The following is a 24,419-nucleotide window of genomic DNA, read 5'->3' on the forward strand; positions in this document are numbered from 1 at the left end:
ACATTTAATGATGGTATTTAGACTTGTTACTGAATCCAAGAAAATATACTGACTCAGATGCCCTTGCTGCACCACTTTGTCAAAAACAAAAACAAACAAACAAAAAAAACCATACAGGTATGATTCAAGTAAACAATGATTGTGTACAAGGGCAGGCACCCAGGCTAAGAACTGTTGGTGTGAAATTCAATTACTCAGCATTGAAACCCAAAAACACTCTCACTTAACAAAAATTTTATGACAACTTATGTTACTATCTTACTTTCTGCACTAGAGTTTCTTAAGCAATAAAATTATATGGAAATTCATATAATTATACCTATAATTACCTAATAATTGAGGTAATTAACCAAGGACTACCTTGGGAGGGTACAACTGACCAGTTACACCTGCAGTCAGCTAATTTCAGGTGCAATTATATCTGCATGTAATTTGGTACACCTGCAGTTAATTGCAAGGGCTAAAGGTGGACTTAAGACAAAGAAGCCTATGTGACTATTTGCCCTTAACCCTCATTTGCTTTATACCACTGCTTGGTGACTTATGCTCAATTCAGCATTATCTTAAATTCTTAGTGGTAAAGTGTCTTCCTGGAGTGACATGGAGACTTTGGGTGAGTTGTGGTATTCTCACAGAATTTCAAGTAGTGCTTTCTCTGTGGTTAAATCAGCCCAAATCCAGGGTGTATAGCCAAATAGAGATGATTAAACTCTTCTAAAATAAACAGAAAGAGTATATTTGACAGAATGAAGTGTACTTGAAAGGAAGAGCTCATTTTAATTGTATTCTTGGAGTTGAATCTTAAGAAAGTGAGGATAGTAGCTCTGATTTACCAAGTCAGTTGTTTAGCATAATAAGAATACCAGAAGCTTTCAAGAAATGTTTGGTGAATGAATGAACAAACCTTGCAATTACTTTAGGACCATTTTGAATCTGCATCTTGGGAAATCATTAGAACCTTCTTGGTCAAATGTATTATGCCATTTTCTCTGCATTTCAAATGCCAGCAAAGGATGTTTTTCTAAGTAAATGAAGTTATTACTGACTTAGCTCCTAAAAGGGAAAATCTTAGACTTTTGGTATTACTAATCATTGAAGAAACTAGAGACAGTCTAAATATAGAAAAGGCAAAACTTTTAGATTGAGGGGGGAAAATATTCTAGATTATTGTTTCTATGTTTTTTATAACTTAATAAATTCCTACAAAACACATTTAATTTAGATTTAATTTGATGAGATTACAGCCCTTGGGGAAGAGTGAACATCTCTAAGGTAAGATTTTCTTATTAGAGAGTGCAAGAAATTAAATTATTTCCCATAACGATTAAAGTGCATGGTTATAGAATAGAGACAAAATATGTTGTTTGTATTCCCCAGAGTTTGTCTCAAGATACAGAGGATGGTTGGCTTTCTCCTTCCTCTTATTCTGACACTGCTCTTAGCTGTAGAGTTTTATGATCTTATAGTTTCTTAGTAATGGTTAATTTAGAATTTTTATAACTTGTTTATGCAAACAAGTCTGTAAACTAGCTGGTTAGTGACTATATATATTAAATGTCTATCATTAGGACAAACAAGTCTGATGCCAGTGAATCAAAATAGTGCATAAACCATGTTTTTGATATTAAAAATTGAGTTAAAACATCTTAAAATATGTGGTTCAGAAAAATGGGCAGGTATTTGACCATATAATGATTGCTCAGTTAAACTAAATATGTACCATAGGTATATAGGTATAGATTTATATCTATATAAACACATATGCCTACACATCTGTATATCTATATTTCTATGCATACATACACATACCTATGTCTTATGTAATACAAATGATATGTAATATTATTTATATATAAATATATGATACAGGGATACATAATGAAGTAGCATACTTCTTTTTCTTTAAGATTTTATTTATTTATTCTTGAGAATACACAGGAGAGAGAGAGAGAGGCAGAGACACAGGCAGAGGGAGAAGCAGGCTCCATGCAGGGAGCCCTACATGGGACTCGATCCCGGGTCTACAGGATCAGGCCCTGTGCCGAAGGCAGCGCTAAACCACTGGGCCACCGGGGCTGCCCAAAGTAGCATATTTCTGAACAGTATATAGCCTAGAAATATCAGATGAGGAAGACAAAATATGTTAATTTTGAGTGTAAATAACTCTTCACTGTTAATTTGATTTCTTCAGAATGCATTATTCTTGACTCATTTCTCTAGTATTAGGAATGTTGCAATTCTTCATAATATGACTGTCCATAAATTTGCCTCATAGAAATAAACAGAATACAGAGTAAAACCTGTTATTCCTACACTAGTTAAGTCTATATCTGTATCTTTGCATGAAAAACTTCTTTCTCATGTTATTTTATGATTTTCAGTTTACCTTAATCTAATTTCATCACTCCATTTTAGCACGCCTACCCATTAAAAAAAAAAAAAGATTCTTGCTGTTCTGTTATGCAGCAAACAGTTAAAGCAGTTGGAGTGCTGGTTAGTTATTATTGCTTCATGGTTTTGGCTTCTTTATTTTAGAAAATCCATTCCAAATGGCTTTGTTTAGTGACCTAATCCAGTGCTGTGCAAAGTAGTATATTGTAAATGTTACATAAATAGCTCTCTGCAAAAGAAAGTAATGAATCTCCAGATAGATGATTGTATTTGTCTTAATGTGCATAGCATGTACTCACTTAGCCTGGGATGCCACTGGGCTTTTTGGTTACTGAGATTTCTGCAAGTTGCATCTCATTAAAGGACCCTCAAAACCTGCAATTTGCCTCTGATAATGTTGTTTATTTGACTGCCTGATTGATTCTCTTATTAGGTGGAAGCACAATGAAAACTTTGACTAAACACTTGATTTGACAACTCCAATCTTAAAAGCGTTCTATCTCTAATAGCACTCTTGTTTATTCAAATATCCTTAAAGTAATAAGTAACTCTACACATGTACGCCTGCCCACACATGACCTGCACGCACAAACGAGCACACACACATGCATATGTGCGGAATTAATAGTGTTAGTGGAGGAGTTTGTTTTGCTCCAACTCTGATTTTCCACAGAGTTTGAAACACTGGTTATTTTCCTAAACCTTCTATTTCCCCTTTTACTTTGATATACATTTATTCCTCCATTTCTAGTTTCTGGTTTCTGTACCATCCAATAAAAAGTCATTTCTTTTTTTCCCCTCTTACCTATTTTTGGAGAGTTTCAGACAATTTACAATAACCAGGGTTCTAATAGCATTTATCTACTTTTAGAAGTCAGTGGTGACTATTGTATCGTACATCACAATCCTTTCTATGTAATTATGACCATAGAATAGTACTTTCTGACTAACTAGAAGTTGTACTCTGAAAAATATCATTGATGAGATTCCTAGAGAATGCATTTTTTTGTATTTGATCTTTGAGGAGACATCAAAATACAGGCTCCCTAAGAAAGAGGAAGCAAAAATAAAAAATAAAAAAGGAAAGAGGAAGCATGTTTGAGTTATGTCAGTGCCATCGCTTTTCTCTTTAATTGTAAAATGTATAGAATACTTAATTCATTTGTGTCCCCATGCAATGAATACAAAATACATAACTTATGGGGACATTTTGTGCACCTTATATTAAAAATATACATAATGATAAGATTTTTTTCCCCAATTTTGAAGATATGCAGAAACTACACATGGATCTGTGAATAATAAATATACCATTAGCATCCCTATGGGAGGTTCTCCAGTAAGTGAAAAAAAACATGTTATATGATCACAATGGATAACTGTAATATAAAAGCCATATAATAGCATATCCTTTCATATAAAAATAGTGAGAATGACTATTATGGCATACCTTAGTTTAATTTTAATGTTTCATAAGAAGAAAAACCATTCAATGCATATATCCTCCTATAATCAAAATTTGATTTTGTCTACTGAAATCCTCTTTAACTACCTATTCATAAAAATCTCTGTTGTTCTCCAGTTTTTCTAAGGTAGATTTCAGATATTCTGCAGCATTTTACATTATACTATGGTGCTTGGGTCTAAAAACAGTTGTAAATACAGTTTAACACTATGGTAAGCACATAATATGTAAAATTTGGTAACAAATCAGTTCATTTTTACTTATGGTTCATATTTCAAATCACATTTCCTCAATTAGTATTCATATTTACATGTCTAAACAGTTTTTTCTCCATTCATGTTAATACACCTGGCTGAAAATTCATTATTTGTGGAAATGCAGAGGGGGGTGTGTGCTAGAAAACACATGTAAATAAAAAAGAAAGATGTTCATGTCTCCTAGAAAGCTGTCTTAATTACCATGTCTGTTAACTGTCATTGATATGTAATTTAAAGTAATTAATAAATCAGGTTGCCTAAAAATAGAATTCTGACACCTATCCCTATTTAAGCTGACCACACTGACACACATAACATATCTACGAAGTATCTTTTTACCAAGTTTTCTTACTCTTTAGTTGCCAAACCTCTCAGTCCATGCTTGAGACATCATACTAGGTGCCTAATGTATAAAGAGGTAATTATTCGTGAAATAAATAATTGTGTAGTACCACCTATTGCCATAGGCTTAGAATACAGCTAAGGACAAAACAGCCACAAGCTCTGCTCAGGTAAAGCTTATATTCTAGTGAAGGAAATAGATTGCAAATAAGTAAGCCTATAAATATACTTACAAGTAATGATGGGTCATATGAAGAAAATAAAGAAAAGTAAAGGGATAGAATAATCAGGAAAGATTTCTTTGAGATAGTGACATCAGAGCATAGTCCAGAGTGATGTGCGAAGGGAAGCTGTGGAAGCCTAAAGAAAGAATATTACAGTGGAGAGGAGATGGAGAGGGATACAGAAACAGGCTTTCCCTTTCTTGTCTGAGGAACAGTATGAAGGGCTGAATGGCTGGAGTGGAATGAGCTACAGGGAGAGACTTGGAGATAATTTTAGAGAAATAGGCAGGGTGGGCTCCCTGACAATTCAGTGGGTCAGGAATAAGAGAACCACAGGTATGGTTCTAAGTGCAATAGGAGCTCCTGCAGTGTTTTGAGTAGTCAAGTGAATTGGTTTGAATTTGTCAGATGTATGTTCTATGGATCCCAGTCTTTTTTTTTTTTCTTTTTTCTTTTTTTTTAATATTTTATTTATTTATGACAGATAGAGAGAGAGAGAGGCAGAGACACAGGCAGAGGGAGAAGCAGGCTCCATGCACCGGGAGCCCGATGTGGGATTCGATCCCGGGTCTCCAGGATCATGCCCTGGGCCAAAGGCAGGCACCAAACCGCTGCACCACCCAGGGATCCCGGATCCCAGTCTTAAAACAGTCTTAAAACAGACTCACACTGTATCTGGAAATATAGAAAATATATATATATATATATATATATATATATATATATATATATATTCTATATATTTTCCTGTGGGATTTTTTGTTTGAGCCTCAGGAATTCAGAGGAGTATGGAAGCACAGATTTGGGGAAATTTAGAGGAAGAGAAAGTAAGACCTGAACTGAGCTTTAAAGTTAGAGTAGTATTTAGATGTGTGAAAATGGAGTTGGCCCAGCAGGAAAGGTGGGCAGTTTCTGTTTAGGCACATTACAGTTTATCCAATAGTAGTATTTTAAAGTAGAAAGAGCCAAAAACAGTATAAGTTAGGCTAAGGAAAAAAATAATAATAATGTTGCATCTAGAGGTGAGAGTGGTTGAAATATCTCAAAGAATTTTGAGCATTAACAATAGAGGATTAATCTCATCCAAAAATTACATGCTTTAACCACAGATTAAATCATTACAGTACCAAGCTTTTTTAAAAGACAGAAAAAGAAAAGGTAATATATGTGATTTCTGGAAAATAACTGAGTTCATCAAGTAGAGTCACATTGCCAGATCTGATATGATTATTAATGCTTTGAAAAACTTCCTCGGTAGATATCCTGATGATAACAAAGAAGTTACTTTGATTATTGCTCTTTAGAAATGTAGCCAACTATATTAAAGAAATTACCCATTATTATTCATTGAGAGAATTCTTGGCTTTTAGTATTAATAATGCATTTGTTATTTACACATATTTATACATGTTTTCTATAGATGTGCAATTAACTGAAATGAAATAGTTTTAGCAACCCTTGAGCTGTAGAGCTGTATTCACAGAACCCTACTAACTCTAAGTTCTGGATAGGCCAAAAAACTCAAGGTGTTGACACACCACATGAGTAAAGCAAGCAATATACCCAAATCTCTCTGTTCATCTATCTAAATTCCAATCCACAAGCAGCAATCATCAAGATTTGGTAGTAATATTAATTTAAATATTAAAATATTTAATATTAACTATTGAAGCAAATGAACCACTTCCACAGATGTGATACTAATGTGCAATAAAATAATTATGTGAACATTGTTCATCGTTCACTTAATTTTGACTTAATTATATCTAGCCATTATCATGAAATACATTTCTCTACTATTGGAAATTTCCCTAAGTTCCTTATCATTAACCACTTCTACAAGTTTTTATACTTCTATATAAAGCCAATAATACTCTTTTGACCTGTATTATTTATAACCAACAAATCCATTTTAATAGCGCTTTTGAAATACTGATAGTAAGTTTAGCCACCTGCTAAGTTTGTGAAGTGACTTCTGGTTGTAAACAACCATTAGTTACAGATTGTGATGATGATGGATTGATTCAAATGTGACTAGAATTCGCAAGATACCAGGTATATGGATGTTTAGTTGACCTACCCAACTTAGTTTCTTTGCAACTATTATTGTGTAAGTTAAGATTTATAATCTATTATGTAAAAAACTTGAATTCAAATAGAAAATTGATTTAAGAGTTGGGTTATAATTCTTCAGACATATAAAATTTGTGATTTACATTGCCTTGGGACTACATTCATTTATCTTTCTACAAATATTTTTGAAATATCTACTCAATGCCAGGCACTAGATGAACATTGGGAAGACAACAATGAACAACAATAGAACAAAGTGTTTCTGGCCCTGCTCTTGGGGAGCATATAGTCTTATAATCTACTTGTAGAAATGACAGTAATTAATAGCCACTTAAATAAGTTCAAAATTAAAATTATAAGATTAAAAAGTAAAGATACATGATGCAGAAAAAGTAGGCAGTAAGAATAAGTATCATGGAGTCTACATTCTAAGAGTCTGGTCTACACGTGCTGTATCCTTAATTTTTTTTTTCCTGCTTTGATTGGTGAACTGTAACTGGAATACTAAGAGAATTTGAGTTAAGCTTCAGAGATTTAATGTATTTCCTTAAGCCTTACTCTTAGAACTCAACCCTCATAGCCAGAGGACAGCTGGGGAAAACCTGTTCAACTTTTTCAGATCCATGTGTTCTTTATCCTACACAATTATATGTTTCATATTTACTAAAAAGAAGCATTTTTGGGAGGGAAACATTCAAATTCTAGATGAAATGTAAGCCATTAATTTTGAATAACCCGGGAAAAGGATTTCTACTTTTTTTTTTTTCAATTCTGCATTATAATAGCAGCTCAACTAATGCATATATAATTTTCTTTCCTTTTTGCTTGTCATGCACTGCCAACATGGACTTCTACAAAGGCTCAGGTTGGTGTTGCAATCTGTTTTGATCTTTACTGTTTTCATTTAGTGAAAAGAAGCTTTGATGTTTTCCTTCACAAATCAGCTTTTTTTCTCTTTGTAAATCACGATCAAAACATTGTTCACACACGGAAGAAAAATATCTTCCCGTAGGAGAGTCAGTTGCCTGTATGTTGCTCTTAAATGTATGCCTTTACATCAGCAGAATGACTATTTCAGAAATCCAGAAAATTGATTTGTATTTGCTTAAATTTGTCATGCCAAGATTATTTTATGAAATCGAGAAAATAACACTTTACGATTTTAGAATCAGAATATATCAGGCCCTGGAAAGGTTTGTGATATTAAATCTGCTCTGTAGTTGCAGAGTATATTAGATGGTATTGTGCTTGATCTCTCTATCTCCAAACATCATCAAAAATTCCATACAAATTCCATACAAAAATTCCTGAGATGCTGATTTCAGGGTCACTAAATAGCATTTAGCATATCAATAGTTTTCTCTCTTTCAATCTCTCTCTTTGTTCTTTAAAGGAATTAATCTTTTTCAGGTTTACATCAATTTCTCATATAAATCTCAAGTTCCTTTATAGTTTTAATAAATCCACATGCTATCTCTGTCCACCCTAATTTTTTTAAATATTGTTGGTCATATAATAAATAAAAACATCAGTAAAGTTTTCAGAGGCTACCAGTATAGTAGACTAGAGTGATATTTATGATGCATTAGGAGCCAAGAGCTAAGTACACCTAAAGTGAGTTTGTCAGTTACAGGAGAATCCAGATTTTTTTTTTCCTGTGCAAAGTTTTACAGGGTCTGTCAATGAAAAATAAAATGGCTAGGTAATTTGGATCCTGTATACTGGGGAGGGTATAGAATATACAACTTCAACTGATTCAACCTACTATTAACTGGAGTTAGATAGCAGGATTTCAAATCCAAAGAATTTTATAATGTGTTACCTTCTGTTATATCTAAGTGTCTTCTAAATGGTCAAGTTGTTTTTTCCTGGTCATATGGCATATAAAATTATGACATGTTATTCTTAGGGTCATCTCCCATTTCATGGTCGGCCTACACAAACCATTTATGAAGAAGATGCATTTGCTAAAATTAAAGATTCATTTCATATTCTCATATTTAACTCTAAGATTATTATAATGATCTGTCAGGAGGAGTTCTTAGAGTCCCTTAGAAACCTCTTTCTCTGAGTGAAAATAATGACTTTTTGCTAACAGGGCTATCTACTATGTACCATAGTACATGCAACTTGAGAGGTGGTGTTTTAGCTCACTGACCCCAAATGTTTCATTTTGTTGACATAAAGTCATTTTTTTTATAGATTGAAAATTGTGTATATCCTTCTCCTTGTTCATGACATAATTCTTTCTGAATAACCAATCCTTTATCTTATTGAGTAGTATATTTCATTTTTATTTAACTTTACACCAAAAAAGACACTCGTTTGAAGATTTCTCTCAAAATTGGTTCATAAAATTACAATGTAATAACTAAACGATTAGAAGTTTAATATAGACTATAACATAGAGAATATGTTGTGGAATGGACTGGGTTATAGAGAAAGGGTAAGCAAATATAACTTTGCAGGCATTAAGATCGTGCCACAACTCCTCAGCTCTACCATAGTGGCACAAAAGCAGTCATAGATAAGGCCTACATGAATGAGCATGTCTGTGACTCAGTAAAATTTAAATAAATAGGCTATATCAGTAAAAATAATAGAGGAGGAATCTCCCAAAATCCTTTCCTGCATAAAAGCAATAAGAATACTGGCAAAAATTGTCCAAGTAATGTTTCTTAGGACTCTGTAAATTAATCAAAAGCTGTGCAATATGGGAAACATTTATTCAAGGAAAATGGCTAAATCTCAGAACAGATTATTACATTTTAAATTGTTTTACATCAGTGCTCACAACTGCAGCTCCATAGTGTTCTTAAATGAAGCTGCCCACAATTGTAGTATAATAAGTAACAATAATAGTAAGTAGCCTGTCAGCCACTGGAGAGGGCTGAACAGGATTGGAGCTCCTTCAAGGTCTTATTCTTGAAGAAGTGTCATTATTCAACTGTCTGGTGACTCCCTGGAAGAACCCATTCATAAGGCTATTTTTGTTTGACCTGCCTCAGAACAGGCTCAGTGTGAAGAACTTGGACATATTACTCTAAAACAATCAGAGGTAATTGTTTAACTTGTAGCTACCTGAGACAATAGTTAACAGTAGGGAAAAACAATAGAATAACAAAAAAGCTTAAAAGAAAAAGCTAGGGAATAAGATGTGAACAGGAGTTTGGAAAAACTCTGACATATTCCTGGCAGTTACAAGACCATGGACATGCATATAGCTGTGCACATACTTATGAAAGCCCTAACAAGAAAGACTCTTTCGCTTTGGGCTAACCTTAAGGCTCTGTGCAAGCAGAAAATTAACACAAAGAGAAAATTGTAAATGGCCTGGCTGAGGGTTAAATGTGTGCCTCAACGCACACAGAGGCCCTGAGCAAAGACTGGAGAAATTTTGGTGCCAGACATTAAGGGGAATCGACGTCAGATCATTAGACAGAGACATCATTAGGCATGACAAACAGACTTCACAGAATTAATTCAAAAAAGTTGATCAACTACAACAATAATAATAGCAGCAACAACAACAAATACTGGAGAGAGGGAAGAAGCTGGTCTCCAGAGTTTCCATATTATATTATTTTAAATATCTAATTTTTCAATAAAAAATATGAGCTGTACAAATAAAAAAGAAGGCATATTCCATACAGAGAAAAATTAATTAAAGATGGGCCAAAGACCAAAATTAATTAATTAATTAATTTATTTTAAATATTTTATTTATTCATGAGACAGATTGAGAGAGAGAGAGAGAGAGAGAGAACAGGCAGAGGGAAAAACAGGCTCCATGCAGGGAGCCTGATGCGGGACTCGATCCTGGGACTCCAAGATCACGCCCTGGGCTGAAGGCAGGCGCTAAACTGCTGAGCCACCTAGGCATCCCCAAAGACCAAAATTTAAAGGTAAAAACTATATACTGTTAAAACATCAGTGCAAATCTTTGTGACCTTTGATTAGACAACAGATACCTGAAGCTCAAGCTATGACAGGGAAGAAATGGTAAATTGGATTTCATCAAAACTAACAGCTTTTGTAACTCAAAGTACATCATCAAAAAAGTGCTGAGACAATCCACAGAATGAGACAAAATATTTACAAATCATCTATCTGATAAGGATTCAGTATCCAAGAAATAACAAAGAAATCGTAAAACTCAACAATAAGAAGACTAATTAATCAACAGGTACAGATTCTTAGTAGACATTTCTCCAAATAAGATATACAAATGGCCAATAAGCACGTGAAAAGATGCTCAGATGCTAATCATTAGTCATTAGGGAAATACAAATCAAAACCACAATGAGGTATCACTTCACAGCCACTAAGATGTCTATAATCACAATAAAAAAGACAATAATAAGTGTTGAAGGTAGCATAATCATAACCGTTGTACATTCCTAGAGGAAATGTAAATGTTACAGCCACTTTGGAAAACTCTTGCAGTTAACAAGTAAGCATAAACAGTTTCCACATGACCCAGCAATTCTACTCCCAGTTATATAGCCAAGAGAATCGAAAACATAAATCCAATGCAAAAATGTGTACACAAATATTCATAGCATGATTATTCATAACCAAAAGATCAAAACGACCCAAATTTCCATCAACTATCCAAAAATGGATAAACAAATTTGGTCTATCAATACATTAGAATGTTACTCAGCCATAAACAATAATGAAGTACTTGTCCTACAACATGTATGAACTTCAAAAATATTATACTCAGTGAAATTAACCAGACACAAAAGGCCACATATTATATGATTTCATTTATATGAAGTGTCTGGAATAGGTAAGAAAAGAGGCAAAAAGATAATGGTCAGTTGCCAGGGGAAGGGGGAAGGAGAGAATGGGTAATGACTGCTAGTGCGGGCATAGGCATCTTTTCAGGGTGATGAAAATATTGCGGAATCAAAAGTAGTAGTGATGATTTCACAACTTTACAAATGCATTTACAAAAACTGAATTGTATACTATAAAAGAGAATTTTAGGAAAAAGTATATCTCATTTTTTAAAAAAGAAAAAGTGGCAGGTCATATTAGGCCCATGGGCCATAGTTCAAGAACATGCAAAAGAAAAGGATTTGTGTCATCTTTATTCATCCAATGGTTAAGGAGGTTCTTGGTGTTACATAGTAGGACATCAGTAGTATCTGATGAATTAATACATGAGTGAATAAGTACAAGATACCTAGTTCCAGCTGTTAAACAATCTATAACTGCTGTTATCTGATGACATGTATCTTTAATGAAGAATAGTTCTCATTATATTCATTCTATATTTATTCTATTCCTCCTCAATGCTACTCTGCCTTGTAAGTGATCAATAAATTAATAGTTTTTAATTAAGTCTTGCAACGTTGGGCACTTTATATGTCTCAGCTCTAAAAAGATTTTACCTTTTTAGGAGGAACCATTTCATACTCAAAAGAAATGTCAAAAATTGATGTGACTATGGAATTGTAAATACCCCTTGTATCTTTATCAGAAATAGTAGTGCTATTTTTGGAGTGACTGAAGTTGTTTTGCTGGCTTAGCTGTCACTGATTGTACATCTCTTTTTCTCAGCAATATATTAGGTGCTGTGGAGGGTGAGAAAGCATAAAACTACAAGGCATTTGTCTCTATCATTCTATCCTCTCTCCCAGGTTTTGAGCTTGCAATGTTTATTGTAAAGTTTATTAAGTTTATTAAGTCAATCTACATGGAAATGCCGGTGTGTTTTTGACAAAGAAAATGGTGCAGTTGAACTAGATGATCATAAAGTTTACCTTCAGTTCCGTGTTTCAATGCTGATCTTCCTCAGAACAGATATTATTACTTATCACAGTGAACTCTCAAACTTTCTAAAGCTCATATATCATTATTGTTCTTCTCTTGAAAATACACACTAAAGACAAGAGATGAAAACCAAAAGGTAGACCCTGAGAGTCCCTTAAGTGAGCTGCCAAGAAATCAGTGGCATAACCTAATACAAACCCCCTTTCTCACAGCTTCCTTCTCTGCTCACTAGACCACAGATAGTTTTTCACACAGTATAAAGGATCACTTCATGAGTGAAATGAAGGTACCCCCAAAGAGGACCCCATTATTAACTTAATAGGGTCCCAAATAATCCAATAACAGAGAAACGGAATCCAATACAAGTAAGGTCCTTGATGCTGCTCATCTCCTAAATTACTCTACAAATGTCAATTTGTCAAGTTCATCAATCCAAAGCAGGTGATTCCTGCTAAGGCAGATTATTTTCTTTTAAAGACTTTATTTGCCAGAGAGAGCACAAGCAGAGGGAACAGCAGGCTGGATAAGAGGGAGAAGAAGCAGGCTCCTCACAGAGCAGGGAGACTGATGTGGGGCTCAATCCCAAGACCCTGGGATTGTGACCTGAGCTTGAAGGCAGGTACTTAACCAAATGAGCCACCCAGGTGCTTCCTATAGTTTAGTTCAACAGGAATTTATTATGAGTCTGTCAAGGGCCCTTTCCATGCCAAAGGCTATGTGCAATGCAAGGTGCAAGGTATCACCTCCACCTTCTGAGATATCCATAGTCACTATGAGCCTGGCTCCCTCATGCCAGCAGACTCTGCCTTTAGCCAAGCATGGTGAGTGCTGATCACCTTGAATATTACCTGCCTTTCAGGAAGACAAAGTCAGGGACAGCTGGGTGGCTCAGTGGTTGAGCACCTGCCTTCGGCTCCGGGTGTGATCCTGGAATCCTGGGATCGAGTCCCACGTCAGGCTCCCTGCATGGAGCCTGCTTCTCCCTCTGCCTGTGTCTCTGCCTCTCTCTCTCTCTCTCTCTCATAAATAAATAATATTTTTTTAAAAGGGAAGACAAAGTCAATCGCTTTAGAAGCTAGTATGTTTCTTAATTCAAGGCACCCATAATTGGAATGGGGAAATGGGGTAATATTGTCCAATTACTAGCATCTATATTCAGAGATCAGAAATTTAGAAATGAGAGAATTTTGAAATTATATAAATCTAAAAACATAAGGCTCGGAATTCATTTGGATATCTACTTCCAAATCATGGGACCAGAGTACAATTATAGGCAATTAGATTTTAATTACTAATGAATAATACTAAAACTCCTGTAAAATTGTAAAGAGAGCAATACTTTTAGCTCCAGATGATGCTAGCTAGCATCATGGTTTGTGCTGGGTGTATGCTCTTCAGGAAGCATGCTCAGAGAAATATTTCTGCACTCATTCATTTATATTTATGCAAATATACATCTATTAAGCACAAGGTAGAAACCAGGGACATGAAATAACTTTATATCCTATTTATTTTGGTGGGGCAAGGAGGGTTATTTGTACAAAAAACAATTTCTGGAATCCTTAGTACAGATCCCAGGAAGGCGGCTAATGGTTGCACAGGCACAGGTATATTTATGGTTTAACTGTTCATCCCGGGCAAATATGTAGAAAATGTCCACTTTTGTAAATGGGTTAACTGATCATACTGTAGCACATTTTAAGACCTTCACTGTCATGTTTTTTTGAATAACCTGTGGGGTGCAAGTACCCAGGAATAGGCTTGTTATTTGTGTTGTATATAGTAATATTTGCTGTTAGACATGACTTCTTACTATCGGCTGTCTTCCCTTTGGTCGCAATAAAGTTTACTAAAACAGAGGCCAGGGACTGTCTGCCTTAAACTATCATTTTCCTGCAGCAATCATCTTCTGTTTTTATTTCATGAAGAACCAGAAAGGTCTGCCTTAGTCCTTGTGTCTTCCTCACTGTCTGCCTCAGAGGAAGAATGTTTGCAACATGATATTTTTTATTCCATAAAGCAGCAGCTTCCAATTAGTCCCTAATAAGAGTCTCCGACTTAGGAAACTGGGGTGAAAATCGGAGCCAGGATCTCAATTTATCACCATGTAAGTGAATGGCAGGGATTCCATTATCCAATCAATCTTGCCTCTCATTTCTGCAAAGGTCAGGCTGTGCTATCCTGGGTTATAAAACATCATGTGTGACTCTCTGTTTCACTTTAACTTTGTCCCCGACACATCAGGTTTGTTATGGGAGAACTCACACTAAGAGTTCACATTTTAAAAAGCCATTTTGTGCTGTGCCTGGTCTTGCATTTTAACAGGGAACACTGTGAGAGCACAGTGCAGGCTGAGAACAGCTGCTTTATACGTTTATGCACAGAAGAAAAAGGTAGTTCTGTGTGTGTGTAACATATAACCTTTGTGCAAAAAGTCTCTTGAGGATATTTTATAATTATTTTCCTCTCTGGCTCTGACCTATAAGGAATTAATAATTGCATCTGTTTTTTGTTGGATGAAAAGTACAGTGATTTCCTTCTCTTCTCCTGCCTGTTATGCTAGGATCTTTTAGAAATTAGCCAAATTAGGAAGGAAGTTTGCAGTCAGCAATTCTTATGCTTTTCCTTTTTTTATTTCTTATTTATTTTTTTTAAAGATTTATTTATTTTTATTTATGACACAGAGAGAGAGAGAAAGAGGCAGAGACACAGGAGGAGGGAGAAGCAGGCTCCATGCCGGGAGCCCGACGTGGGACCCGATCCCGGGACTCCAGGATCGTGCCCTGGGCCAAAGGCAGGCGCCAAACCGCTGAGGCACCCAGGGATCCCCGCTTTTCCTTTTTTTTTAAATAGGTTTTACTAACCAGAAAAGGACCATCTTTTTCTTTTTTTTTTTTTTTTTTGAGTTTTTATTTAAATTTTTAATGGTTCCTTTTGTTCTCTTTGACTTCCTGATTGACGTTGAAATAGTGCTATATGGGACACCTGGGTGGTGTAGCAGTTTGGCACCTGCCTTTGGCGCAGGGTGTGATCCTGGAGTCCCAAGGATGGAGTCCCACATTGGGCTCCCTGCATGTGGGAGCCTGCTTCTCCCTCTATGTCTCTGCCTCTCTCTCTTTCTCTCTCTGTGTCTCTCTGAGTGTCTCTCATGAATAAATAAATAAAATATTTTAAAAAATGAAATAGTGCTATATGAGAATTCTGATGCATTTCAGAGTAGGTAAGGTTTATTTGTGGTAATGATTAAACGACTCTAGCCTGATGAGCTTAGAGCTCTCATTGCATGTGCAACACCAATTATGAGGCTTTCTTTTTAGTCGTGGTGCTGGAAGCCAGTTTTGTGCTTGCCTACTGATATATCATGAGTATTGGTAAGTTCTGAGCAAATCCTACAAAGACTGGATTGCTTTTCAGGTCCTATACGGCATCAGATTTATGCCAACTAAGCCAACTTAAGACAAGATAAGATGGTAAATATGTCATGAAAAGTTTTCTGGGCAAATACCCAAGAGTTTCTGCTGCTCTGCTCATTAGCAATACTCCCTGGAATTTAGGGCTCTTAGGAAACTGATGCCTTGTCTTTTTCTTCACAATTCTGTTGGTGAAAAAGAGGAAGCTTTCATGTGTCCCTAGGTTCTAGAATACACTAATCTTAAATAATTTCAAAAAGTAGCACTGATGTTTGGATTGTCTCTTTCATTTTCACTTCCAAATCCCAGTGTCTCTTCTTCCTCATCGTGTTGGAAGCTTTGTGGAAATAGCAGTTATGAAGATCATTATTCCCAAACTGTAGCCTCCTACTGGGACTGCTGCCATTTCTGCCTTGCTCAGAGCTCTCTCCCACTTTCATCTCCCTTCTGTTTGAGGTAATTTATGTTCCCCAAACTTTATTTGGAGTATATCTCTTGATAGAAATCTCAGAAACTAGTGGCTCCCATTGTCTACAAATAAAATTCTGTCTCACCACATTTCCCCATTTACTTACCCCAGCTAGCTGCAGTCTCCAGGCTTCATCTCATACATACAGGGGCCCTTGTGTACAGTTTATGAGAATTATATTTACATTTTGGTTTGTTTGCTTGATTGGCAAATTTCTCTCCAAAGTAGTTCCTATTAGATTATCCTAACTAGGGCTTTTCTCTGACATTTATTTGTATTTGAGAGGCTGGCCACACAAACATAGGATTTCTCTGCCTAAGGGGTGTGCAACTTAGATTAAACTACTTTATGCAATTATGTTTTTATCATCCAAATTATATTGATTTCCTAGGCATGTTTTCACAGGCTTTTTGCATTGCGTGAGTGAAGAAACAGATGCATGTATCTTAGAGTATAGGGATAGCATGATGCTCTCAGCTACTGAGAATAAGTGGGAGCTAGCTGTACAAGATCCTGTCCTAGCAAAGGCCAATAAGGAGAGTAAAGACTTTCCCCCAAGCTTTCACTTTTGTTTGACACTTAGGTAATGAGTTGCAAGCCTCAGGCCAAACCCCTTCTCCGCCCTGTCTTGATAAACCCTAAACAGTACCATATACCTTTCTGATCTAGATACCCTGAGGATGTGTGTTTGTAAGAACTGAGGTCTGTTCATTTCTGCTTTATGCCTCTAACTTGTAAAACTTTTGTTACCTGCCGGAAGGCAGGAGTTTCCATTTCAGGCTCTTGTCTACAGAGAAAGTTTCTTTCTCCCCTGATTTCTGATGGTCATATGCTGTGACCCAGATAAGTGACAGACTCACCCACTCACTCACTTTCTCTTTCTCTCTCTCCATCCATCTATCTATCATCTGTCCATTTATCTATCTAATCTTTGCACCAAACTTCTCAACAGTATCTCATATGTAATAAGGGCAGGCAGGCACGTTTTGTTTTGTTTTTTCTCTAGTCCGGTTTCCATGGCGCAATCTAACTTTGAGACACACACCTCTTTTTAAATTTTAAAATTTTTATTATGGTAGAAATACTTAACATGAAAAAATAAAAAATAAAAAAAATACTTAACATGAGATCCACCCTCAATAAATTTTTAAGTATGTAATACAGTATTTGTTATCCATAGCACAAAGTTGTAGGCAGATCTCTAGAATTTATTCATTTTGCATAATTGAAATTATATGTTCAGTATTTGACATCTTCCCATTTCCCTCTTCTTCGACCCCTGACAACCACTACTCTTTGCTTCAATGAGTTTGACTATTTGAAATACCTCCTGTAAGTGGACGCATATAGTATTTGTCCTTCTGTAATTAGCTTATTTCATATAATGTTCTCAAGGTTCATTCATAACCTCTTTTCTGAAGGGCTATTAGTTCAACTCTTCCAGAGTCTTCTGGAAATATCCATGATATTGGCATGTTTTGTTTTGTTTTTTTTTCACTCCACTTCAGTGTGATTACTGATTACTGCAAGCTGTTCTACAAAAATCCAATGGACCACCATGATAATAGTCTTTGGCATATTATGAGCAATCTGCAAAAATCCCATCTAATTTCTTTTCAGTTAACACAGCATGGCAGTGGGTGGCGTCTCCCAGGGTGTTGGAAAAGTCAGTCTGACTCTGGAGTGAGTTACCCCCTTATTCTATCTTTCATGATTGGTTACTAGTGCTGAGGTACAGAGTGTAGGCCTTATAGCTCAGCGTGCCCCAACTTGTCTATGTCAATATGTTCCCTTAATTCTGTACCACCTATCAGACACAGAGGGAGTCTGATCGTGCTCCTGTGTGTATGTGTGTGCTAGTGCTCTACTGTAAAATATGTACTGTGTAGGATCTGCACAACCATCATTTTTGTTGATTGTCCATTACCATGCATTTCACTATAGGACTGTAGTTTCATAGTCATTTAAATCATGCATAGTAAGAAATGTAAATCTGCTACTTGGGAAATGTTATGGGTTAAAAAAAAAAACTAAGGCATTATTATTTGTTTGCCATTACAAATAATCTAAATTACGTTAACACAGGTAACTGAGCTTTAACTATGGTCTTTTACATGATGACTTGGTGGCTCCCCAATATTAAATACCCTCTGTAAAGTTCAGGTTACATGTAATATCCTAAAGGAGGCAGGAAAAATGGGGTAGGGGAGGAAGTATGTGCACGGCTTAGGACCCTATTTTTTCAGTCATCAGTGGTATTCAGACTGGAGGTAATGGGTTAAGTGCTTTAGACGATTAAAAAATGAAAGGGAAAAAATTCTAGAGGTTAGACCTTCTCAGTACGAAACATTCTTCCATATTCACTTTAGAAAAAGGCTATTCTGTACAACGTATCTTCTATCAAAATAGAAGCAGTAATGTGTTTTTAAGGCATAGCCTCATTGTTAGTCCATTTTTTCCTCCTTTTGTATGTAAAGGCAGTAGTTCTCTACATTTTTCTTATAAGGATCTTGTACTTTTGGCCAAACTGGATTAAAAAACTTTCTAATGAGCAATTTCAAATACAGCAATGCTTTCAAATTAAATTAAAACTTCATTAATCACAGCATTGCCTGCATTCATTTGATGAGTGGTGGTGACACTATGTCTGAGATTATATTCTTCACTGAGACTACAGACATGGTTTGGTATGGGAATGCATTTATGGGCCTCTCAATACAATATTACAGTTCTCAGGACCTGTACATCTAGCTCAGAAACTACTGTTCTTAGAAGATGAGTACTGTAGCCACCTCCATTACTTTTCTAATAAACTTTCCATTGGCTTTAAGTTCAACCGTTTGTCTCCTAATTTTGCAAATAAGATTCATTCAGCATTTTGAGGTTTATTTTGAGGTTTTTTTTTTTTTAACTAAGAAAACATATATATTTAAAACCACTGGTGAACTCACAAACCAGGTATGGTGATAAGTACAGGACTTGGGAAATCTTTTCAATTACTTTGTAGCTAGAGAAGCTAGTGTGAGGAAATGTCTTGAAAGAGGAAGCCATTCAGGGCCTTAGTCTTGAACATTGAGTCTGGAACTGACAGTTGCCCACCTTGCAAGTATGGGTCACTTTATTCCAGATTTCCAGAAAACTCCATATGTGTTGAGGAAGACATTGCAAAAATGTTAGGCATAATGGTTTTTCCACAGATACCAATTTAAAAACAGTTTTGGATTTTTTTACACACCCCCCCCCCCATTCACACAAAGAATTGCAACCCTCTAAAAGACTTAGACCTTCTCTTGGAAGTTGGTTTCCTGAGATACTTCTTGCTTTTTTGAAATTATGAAGAGACTCTGTACCTGAAGCCTTGGGATCAATTGTTAGTGCAGTTACACATATACAAATAAAGTAATAGGCATCATCTACTATGTAGACATCTTTGAAAATTTTGTTCTTGGTTTTCCCTTCTTAGGAATTTATAAATATTAGCATTATTTTCCTCATTGGAAAGATATTCTCAGAGCATGGCAATGTGCCCAAACAAGCTAAACAGGCAAAACCCACACACTGTTTGCATCATCAGAGTGGGATTCTAGAATCATCTCAGTTTGAGCACCATTCATCCCATGAATGACTCACTGAGCATCTTCAAATTTTATTTATGTTTACCTAGAAATAGGGATTCTGTTAATCTTGTGTAACTCAAATGACTCTGATGATTGAGACCTGAGACATAAAATATCTTATGTAAACTGTAAACTTCTACATAGCATTTTATGGTGTCATTGATAACCAGGGGCCAGTGATGAGCACATTGTAAAACATGTGGATGTAGTTGCATTAGGACTGAACTGTAGCATTGAATGTATTATGCTGAGTAGAGACGAGTATAAATACATGATTAACACAAATGAAAGCAAAAGTTTACTTGTATAAATGTAATACTTTCCAGGCATTCAGACATTCTTAATGGAGGAATGCATAATTTAGTTGATTAACAGCAAAAAGGAGCAAAATTTGGTTAAGTTGAGGAAGGGTATAGTATAGCGTTCTCTCCTAAAGGGAAAGCATGAACCCTGGAGAAGCAAAGAAAGGAAACATCAGACAAGTAGAGAAGGGCTGGGTTGGGAGCAAAGCTCTTCGAATTAAGAGATGAGCACCCTAGACCTGAGGCAAATTTGTACATCTTATGTTAAAAGCTCACAGCATTTGGGGATGAAGGGACTCATAGTACCTTATTGATCTCACCACTCCCAGGAGACCACTTCCTCTCATATTCCAATATACAGGCCCTGGCTCAGATTTGCAGGAATTTCTGGTCCTAGATGGGCTTTTGAACTGAGCATCAAGTTCTGCTGAGTAAGTGTAGTGCCCAGCATGGAAGTCTCCAGCATGAAGATTTCTACATGGTTGTTGACTGGCAGCTTCACTGGAGCAAAGGGTTTTTACTACAGAAAATTGGAAGTCATTTTTCCTTTATTTTTGTTTTTATTGTGGTTATTGTTTGTGTGCTTTATTGGAGCCCTTGAACCCTAGGACTCTGATATGCAGTAATGATATCTGCTGAGCTCCAGAGAGACCCTGCTTCCAAGTTTATGCCAGGGAAATCTGTCTATAGTTAGAGATGGATATCAGAAAATAGTACTTAATTAAAATGATCAATTGCAATGAGCAGAGACTTATTTAATAAATATTAAAAGACTGAGTCAATGAATGAGTTTATGATGTGACTCTGGAACTAGCAAAATTATAAAAACACAATTCCCCACTGAAGAAGTAATAAATAGAACTCATTACTAGGAGAATGAAATGTTGCCTCTCTCAGAGGATTTAGATTTTTCAATGGCATTTTTAGCATCTATGGCCCTATTAAACCCTGTTATTTTCTTCCTAATTTGTGCCATTTAGGAATGATTTTCATTTAACTTTCCCATGGCTCATTTCTTTCCTTCGGAACATTTCCATATGATTCCTTGATAAAGTCCATGCTTTAACACATTTCCATTATAAAATTGTAATAAGCACCAACTAAATAGTAATATGAAATAGATATGAAATAGCCAGAACATAAAGGACTGACAGGAGAAGAAATTGGCCATCTGGGTAGTTCATTTTTATTCTTGAATGCCTGCTGCACTTTTTGCCTCTTGTGGTTGTTTCCAGTCCTCTCGATAAGCTTCCATGCCTAATGGACAAGGACTCTAAGGAGATAATTCTCACAATTCTTAGGGGACAGTCTGTCTTTCCCATTACAAAATCATCACGCAGCACCTTTTGATGACGTAGTGATTGCTATTCACCTCAACCCCATTATGGAAAGGAAAGGTTTTTGTTTTTCCTCCTTCCTATTGTCATTTGGACTTTTTAAAATACCCCATTCACATTTTGTTTAGTGAGTCTTGTTCTCTAGAGAATTGTGTGAGGGCCAATTAGCAACCTGGGCCCCTTCAAAAATTAGTTTCAATTCAACAAATACTTATTGAACCCACTCCATTCTCCATGTCTTGTGAAATACAGATACCATTGAAACATAGCTTCCGCCTGCCTAAGACTCAAGGGTTTTTTTTTTTTTTTAAGTAGCCACCCAAACAAATGCTGCTTGTCCAGATCTGACTTTTGTTAGAACTAGAAGCATCCTTAGGTGTGAAAGGTACAAATTGTGTTTCTCTGAGCTTATTCTCTCAGTTTTATTTAAAGTAAAAAATAGACATTAGATAAAGTAAAAAGTAGACATTAAGAGCAAAGTGAGAAAAGAGCTAAAGTAGTGTGAGAAGCAGGAAACACTTAGTCAGATGATGACTTTATTTAATGTGTCTGCTCCTCTAGCAACACACAATGAGGTTCTAACCACCAGCACTGTCCCAGTCCCATATGTGTGCATCCTGATGTTATAATCTGGCCACAAGTCTGCTTAAAACTAATACTGTCCACTGAGTACCAAAAACATGTAAAAAAGGGGTCATGGGCAAAGTCTTGTGGAAGTGGTGGATTTCCTTGAAGGAAGGGTAGGGGTTTATCTGCTAGCAGTGACAGTATAAGCAGTATTAAAATAGCATACATTTATGGGGGGAAAAAACAAATCAATCCATGTGAATCTTTTTTAAGAGGTGCTATTTTTTTTTACCCATTAGTTAAGAAGGTCGGTCAACATCTTCATACATAGATTTCCCCCCTCTCTTCCAACAGCTTTTCATTGAGGTTAGCTACTCTACTTTGGTGTAGATTGCAAAGCATAAAGAGTAAAAATAGTAAATCGAATATACAATCAGACATTCAAATGTGTAAATCAGAGCAACAGACAACTACACAGGCTTTCATTATTCTATGTGTCTTTGGGCTTTATGCACGAGGGAGGGTGAAAATGTAAGCTCTGCTTAGTATTGATACCTTTAGAAGAATAGGTCCCTCTCAGAATATTCCATCCATTTGCTCACAAATTCATGCATGAGGTATGGGAAGATATTTTTTAATTAATATTTTCATCTACCCCCGATTTATACAAAGTGCTTTGGCAGACTTTCATGTATCTCATATGAAAGCCAAAGAGCTTTATTTAAACTATCTGATACATATTGAAAAGTTTATAAAATGAGCCCACAAAATCAGTGCAATCTTCATTCCTTTGGTATAGGGGAGTTGGCTAAACCCTCAGCTTTGATCACCTCACTTTCCAGGTGTCTGTTCCATTGGGGTCATGTCTTTTCATTTTTATAGATTTTTTCCTCTTACCTTTACCATGCTATGAGTCAGGCAGACGTTTCTCCCTTACAAGTTATTACCTCCTTATTCTAATGTAGGTTCTGCTTCCAAACCTTTCATTCCATTCTTGGCAGCATTCACAGCATGAAATGTGCTTCTTTTATTACTTAATTCTTTACTTTCCTACATCCATTTCCACTTCTATTTTCCCATCTCCTTTCATTTTGCCCTCACATATTTTTCACTTTGTGATTTTCTTTTTCCTTGTGTGCTCTACATGAGAGAGCCAAATAGAACCCCATGGTTAAAAATAGTTTCTGACATTATTTGTGATTCCTAAGATGTAGTCTCACAAATAACCTTTTCTCATTTGATTTCCATCTAACGTGCTGACAGTGCTCCAATCTTGTTTTCTGATTATCCCATTACATAGTGCTTTCCCTCACATTTAGTGGAAACTTGCAAGTAATGGTTCTGTTTGGATAGCACTGCCTAGTCATCATTTACAATTCTGTGGAATTAGAAAGGCAGTGGGAAAAAAATCTCGAGCTTAAGTTCTTATTTAAAAGGAAGAGCATTAATTATCTATTTTGGTAATAGGTTGAATCACTCTTCATCAGTATGCTCTACTAGAGCTATTTTTGTGATCTAGAATAACCTATCATGCAATGAAACATTTTCTTACTGAGGGAGAGTTCAGTGCTCTATACTGAGTAATGCATTTTAAATTCAGTGTTAAAAAGGCGGGCAAACTCAATTGACTATCCATTGGGATACAATTTCAGGAAAAAAAAAATCATCACAAACAATTGCATAGGAAGTACCCTATGAATTCATTTACTGTAATCATTGGTTTTACCATGAAATTGTAAATATTCACAATCAGTAATCACTCATACCCAGTCTCTAATAGTCTAGCAGTGTTTGTCTTGTGTGTGTGTGTGTGTGTGTGTGTGTGTGTGTGTGTGTGTGTTATAGCTATGCTCTGAAAACATCCTACAAATAGCTGAATTCATAAGAAGCCACAATACCCAGGAGGCTAAATGACTGCCTGTTAGCATTGATCATTCGGGGGCATAAAGAGAAATTTCCGGTGCAAATAATACCACTTTTCTTATGCATTATAAGGACTTCTTATATTCAAGAGTAAATTTTCCTTACATATATTTGTTTCAATTGACATCTTAAAGTACATCTGAGAATATGATATGCCATATAATTGAGAGCTGGACCATCTAATAGATGTTTTGTGAGGTCTTTGAGGAAATGAAATGGTAATGGAATTCCTATTCTCAGTGATAGGAAATGACCGTC

General features: G+C 35.8%; 1 protein-coding gene across 1 annotated transcript in view; it reads left to right on the top strand.

Moving 5' to 3' along the window:
• Window positions 1-24,419, top strand: part of THSD7B (thrombospondin type 1 domain containing 7B) — a 735,307-nt gene that overhangs the window by 614,167 nt on the left and 96,721 nt on the right. The gene's annotated exons all lie outside the window — the stretch shown is intronic.

This window comes from Canis lupus, chromosome 19 (assembly GCF_003254725.2).
Source record: "Canis lupus dingo isolate Sandy chromosome 19, ASM325472v2, whole genome shotgun sequence".
Taxonomy (NCBI): domain Eukaryota; kingdom Metazoa; phylum Chordata; class Mammalia; order Carnivora; family Canidae; genus Canis; species Canis lupus.